Genomic DNA, 6,464 nt, shown 5'->3' with positions numbered 1-6,464 from the left:
TTGATTTTTAAACCAAAGATGTTGCTTACAACTCAAGGTACTGGAAGGAGGTTAATTGTGCTTCATCATGCGCTGCATTTGAGGTGCTGCTTGCTAATTAGTGACGAATATTGTCCCTATAGGAAAACATTTACTGTTAAAAATTTGGGTCTCCTTTCTTCACCCTCAATGCCTCATAATTGCATTTTTAATTGTTTAATAGCTGTTATCCATATTTTATCTTAGCTAGAAGCTGAATAAATGCTTTTAAAGCAATATTAACATACTGCCAGATGACTACAGGCTTTTCCTGGAAACAGATTCTCCAGGTTCTGCTTTTCAGGCTTGTGTTGCACTGATGTGCTTTTAGTGATTTATCTGAAAGAGGTGTTAACCTTTTTCCTGCCTTTCCCTTCCCTAATTTGCGGGAGGGATGATGATGGGAAGGAAAACTTGTTACATCCAAGTACCTCCTTCTACTTTGCTAAACTGACAGCGAAGCTGTTTGAAAGCAAAGTGTTTGAAAGCAAAGTCACTGACAACAGAATTCCTGGCATGAAAACACAAGACAAGCCATGCCATTCCATGCCAGTTCTTCCTGCTTGTCTTGCCGTGTCCTAGACACTATCTTTGAAAGTAGCCAGAATTCATAAATGAACAGAGGTGTCTCTCCCAGTTCCCACTACCGGCTGCCATGCAGTGAACACAATTTACCTGTGTATTTGAGATAAGGCTTTTTTTCCAGTAGTTAGAATTCCCTTTTACACATGAGGAGCTTTCAGAGCAAAGTCTGAAAGTGCAGGCTGAGTAACCATCATGCCCAGGAGAGGCTGTATAATGGAACTACAGGTTCAAATGTGGATCTTACTGGCACAGTGTGCATTGGATGGTGAAAGTTCCATGTGAAACCTTGATTTACAGACAATTTGCAGATATGTAAATGAACCGGCAATAGAAGTGTTGTTCTCATTAATTTGTAATATAACAAGTGGAATAATAAATTGGGAATTTTTACTCACAGTGATTACATAGCTACAGTTTATGCTTTATCATGTGTCTGTTAAGATGAAGTTCAGTATTTTTGTAGCTAGCAGGGATCAGGGCGTGCTCTGTGCAATAAGAGGCTGCAAGTAAAACCAGGCTAACCAAGATCTTTGGATTTATCTGGACAGGAATACGAGTGAACCTGGAAGAAAAGAATCTCATGATTCTGACTCCAAGACTCCACTGACTCCAAGAAAGAGAAGTCTTCAGACTGAGGGAGCTGCTGATCAGTTGGGTGATTGTTTAATTACTTGTTAAATGGCTTCTGATAAAAATATCTCTGCCTAGACAGGCTGTAATCTGACTTCTCCCAAAATGGAAATACTATCCCAAAACTCCTAATAAGAGGAATATAAGGCACCATGCTCTATAGGCATCCTTGTAACACCAATCTGTTGGTTTGTCACAATGAAAACCAATGTGCCAATGAAAGACTTCTAGCACAGTAACAAAACTGACACTGTATTTTTTTTTCAAGAATCTGTGCAAGAATCCTCCATATTATTGATTTAGCGTATGCAACACGACTAGACCCTTCTGTGCTTACTTTTCAAAAAGAGGTTACATTTATTGCCATGCCAGCATAAGTAATACTAATGAGCTGGTGCTGATTGGGAAGTGGTTTCATCAATGGAACAGAGTTCAAATGTAGGCTTGTATGGCAGTGCTGCCATGTCTATAATTCAATAAATAGGAACTGTGCTGTAGGATGGTTTTACCGTTGGATAGTTTAATGAGGAGCAGGATGGAGAAAACAATGAGAAACAAAAGAGTGTCATGGACATTTGCTGTTTCATGGCTCTTTTAAAGTGCATCCAAAGGAGCTGCTATGCCATAAATTCATTAGTCCCCTAAAAACCACTGAGCCATAAAAAGGTTTTCACACCTTTGCCCCCCTTTTCCTTTCCCTCTGCAGGGATCAGAGGGTTCTTTGCTTTCCTCCCTAAGAGCCCTGGTCTCAGTCCTGTACAAACCTTAGTGTATCCTTGGTAAAGAACCTGACTCGCATACCCCTTCCCACTCCAGCCTTGGGAATGTTTCCTCCTCCTCCTCCTCGAAACATTGGGAGATTAAGCAAGAGCAGCAGCTTCCCAACAATTCTTAACTCCTTGAGAACTGAAGTCCTTGTTCAGGCTTGCTGAGTCTAGAACAAGGAGCTTGGAAGGAGTTCTGACAAACTTACGAAATCCTGAGGGATCAGAAGACATTTCCTTTTTCTCCTTCCCTGCTTCCATCAGTTATTGTTCTTCACTGCCTCTTGCACAAGTCCAAAAATATCCTGAAAATTAATGTCTTTCATTGGCTGCAGTTAGACTGTGCCGAAATAAGACTTAGGCATAAAAAGCACAGATTTTCAGGGAGCTAGTTCCATGGTTTATACAGCAAATAAATATAGGCAATATTAATTAAAATGTTTGTTTACCAAGTTGATCTGCAGGACATGCAAATCTGTGGAGATGACATTCAGTAAAAAGGAAGAGCATACCCTTCCTTTCTTCCTCACTGTTGGGTGTTCTCCTGGAAAATGCTCTTTTTTTGTATTAATGTTATAATTACTTTAAGAACATCAATAAAAAATTCTGGCAAAAAGTAGCCAAGGCAAACTGTAGTACTGCCTCTGGATCAAACCAAATTGTCTGCCAGTGCAGTGATTGTTTTATGAGAACTTCCTAAAACCAGTCCCTCAGAAAGTGGTTATGGATGAAAGTAGCAAAAGCATTAAGTCCAGAGACGTTTAAATCAGAGGGTATTTTGATTCTATTGGCTACTGGATCATGTCTCTTTGCAGAGTTTTTATATTTTATAAAAACTTGGCCAGACAATGGTAAATTAAAAATTAGCTTTGTAACTGGATCTAGCTATTAAAATGCTGTAATATTAGGATTTAACAATCGTAGCTTTGTTTGGAAAAGGACATAAATTGGCAAGGACTAAAGGCAAGCTACAACAAAAAAAAAAAAAAAAAAAAAAAAAAAGGAGAGCCTCTGAAGTACAATGCAGTATGTCAAGGGCTTAATACATTACAAATAAACGTGTGTGTGGCTTACCATCCTGCCAAAACAATTGCAATAGCAACCCAACCCTCCAAACAGAGCTTTACAAATCAAATACCATAGAAAAGAACTTATAACCCATCACTCTGCTAGAGATAGGAATTCAGGAGACTGAATTGTATTATTACAGAGGGATAATAAGGCCTTGGCCACAGAAAATTTGCTGTTGTTTGAAGTCTGCAGGAGGGCGCAGTTGGAGTGGCAGGACTAGGATTTCATTGTACAAACAAAATCCAAAAGAAGGTCAAAGTACCCTACAAGAAGACACTATTTTGAAAAGTAGACACTTGAACTGCTTAGAGGAAGAATGTATTTTGTCACTTTGGCTATTGACCTTGTAATCCAAAAAAAGCACAAATTTTTAAATCACTTTAAATCATTTAGAATTAATTAGAAAATACGGCATTTGCTTCTCCAAGAGAACTACTTACTCAATGCACTCCAAACAACAGCACATATTTAGAATGCAAGGAGTTAATAGATTTTCATCTGATCTGTAAAATAAAATAAGCTACTTAGGATTTTTTTTTCCAAGTGGCCAAACAAGAACACTTACCCATCTGCAGCCAAAGTTGAGTGACATGCAGCTTCACCAGTGAGGACACAGTTTCTGTATGGATCTGTTCTGCAGAGCACACAGGTAAGTAAACAGGGATTCTGAGCCATCAGTGGGATGGTTCTGCTTCCCTCCCCATGGAGTAAACCACAGCATTCCAGCAGAATTCTCACTCAAATACCAAGCCTGATGTGCAGATGCACTTCTGTCCATATAAATTTGTGCACATGTACATTGTCCACTATCAAATATGTACACATAGAAATTCAAATCCAGGAACTGGATCATCTGAAAAGAATTTTTGGGTTAGCATATCTTCTGAGAACTGGACCACACTGCAAAGATTCCAATTCTATATATCGTTTGGAAGTCCATCTTTGTTTATTATTATGATGTCTCCATGCATGTGTTAGCTCCTTCTAAGTGTCTATTAGAAAAACCCAATATTGTTACTCCTACTGGATTGTCATGTAATTTTAAGTATTTTACTGGCCACTTAACTAAATCCCACAGCAAGCAGTACAGAAAAGGGAGAAAACAGATTTACTTAAGTCAGTGGAGTATGCATTTAACTCTTCATGAGAGCATTGAGGTGCTGTGTGAGACATGGACATGGCAATGAACCAGATTCTGCCTGCAGATATGCATTCTTTAATCTCATTTATTTAAATGGATGTTGCCACAGGCAAAATTTGGACCTGAGTACTCTTAAACTAGAAATTGTTTTCATAGTGATTGCAAGTATTAACACTAAATGTTCACAGCATGGCTGCCCTATCCTTAATAAGACCTAAGCTTTTAGTGCATTGAAGTTTTAATGAAAAGCATAAATTTGAAGTAGTAATGATTCTACAAATTTTGTATTTTAAATCTTGGTAAGTAAATAGTGCATAAGGGTATCAGGAAACAGCAGTGTGTTGTAATTCTTGCAACATTATTACAAGTCTCAGGCATTTACTGTTTTCTCAAAGGCAGTCATAGAAATATGTGAGAGCCTTTAACCCTCATACTAAAAAAAAAAAAAGAAGAAAATGTATTTGTCATCTAAATAAAGCTCAAAATTCTTTTTTTTGATACCTATAATTTTTTAATCTTACCATAAAATATGTTGCAGCCTGACACAATATTTTTGAATGTAGGCACTTGCCAATACTAAGGTGTTATCATTAGGGTCTTAAAAAAGAATTAATTTCACAGAGCAGATGAATCTGTATTATAATAGCTGGGATTTGTATGTGTATTCTGGTTTGGGGACTTGGGGAAAGAAGCAAAGACTAGACTATTTGCAGCAGACTGTAAAGGTCTGGTTGATACAAAGGGAGTGAAGAAGAGATACTGATTAGTTTGAGCAAAGGACTGTTAGTGACTGGAGGATCTGAGGCTGAGAGAGAGGACTGGGAAGTCACATCAGTCTGTACCAGCCTTGCAGGGCTGGGTGTGTGCAGCCCTCCTCCCTTTTCCCTCTGGCCCAATTGCTGCTTGCACAGGAAGGAAACACACACAGGTCACTCAAAAGGAAATGAGTGTGCTCCTCCAGCCTGGCCAGTTGGCCAGAATTGACATCTGCTCTTCATTATAGCAATGGATTATCTGGGCAGTTTGTACAGCATCGCTGGGAGTGATCTCAGCAGTGTTAGGATTTAGATCAAAGAGCAGGATTTTGTTAAAGGAAGGAGCAGCATTCTCAGTTTTAGGTAAAAAATATTAAAGTTGTATTTTTTTACTTTTAATTTATAAGAAAGTATCATTAGGATGTTCAGGAAATGAGATGGGATCTCTCCAAATAAATTTTAGATAACTGAAGGTGCATCAAGTACTCTTCTAGAAAAGTTGGGGAGAGCAGTATTTATAAGGGCATAATCTCAACAGTTTATTCATTCCTCAGATGGTAGGTTATAAAAAAAATTGAATTATCATACTATGAATATGTGGGGCATAATCTCCTGCTTATGGGAGTCAAATTCTCCTCTGGGAGCAAATGTTTTTCTGTTGTCCTGCAAACAGGACAAATAAGATGGTTCCTCACTTCCATAGCCTTGTAGGAGTGCTGCAGTTTCACTGCAGAGCTGCTCTGCGGGAGGTGGTGGAAGGTAAAGGTCTTGTCCTTAGCAGCCTTTTATGTATGTGGACGCTGTTGTAGTTCCCAGATCAAACAGCCTTTAGCTGTTGTGAAAATACAGACCTGACAACACTTTGTAGGTGCAAATGGTTGTGGGTTTGGTGGGATTTAGCAATATTCTGTCATCAGCACTGAGTTCAAAAGCTGTACAGGACTTCTGAATTGTTCCTGAAAGAATATGTGAGGTCTGTTGGGATGAGTCATTTATCCAGTGTGTGTTCTCATCTGAGCTTCCCCATTAGTCTTATCCATTCATGTTTTTTATTTTTACTTTCTTCGTTCAGGTTGGGATAGTTTTGTCCTGGGCAGCTTGTTACCACATCATAAGGAAGCATTGCATTGACTCTTTGTGGTTTTAGGTATATTTTTGTGTTTTGGCAAGCTTTGTCTGTTTGAACACAGTATGAATGGAGTGGAGACTGGATTTTTTTTCCTCTCAGTGGAACTGCTCAGTATCTAAAGCTGCAGTACCTGTCCTGCCTGAGAGGCTACTGTCACAGTGGGGCACCTCCAGTCATCATCCCGAAGGGGGTGGTTTCCTCTCCCTCTTCACCCACATGTCCTGTTTTCTTAGCTACAAGACCAGGCACTGTTATTATATATATTTCAGTTCAAAGAAACGGTGTTGTTTTGGCTTTTTTAAAAAAATTATCTATTTAGAATCAAATTCTGCCATCACTATGAACAGGTTTGACTCAACCTGGTAAGTGAA

This window comes from Fringilla coelebs (genome assembly GCF_963513975.1).
Source record: "Fringilla coelebs genome assembly, chromosome: 16".
NCBI classification, from domain to species: Eukaryota; Metazoa; Chordata; class Aves; order Passeriformes; family Fringillidae; genus Fringilla; species Fringilla coelebs.
The sequence above is the reverse complement of the archived record's forward strand: the minus strand, read 5'-3'. Positions refer to the sequence as shown.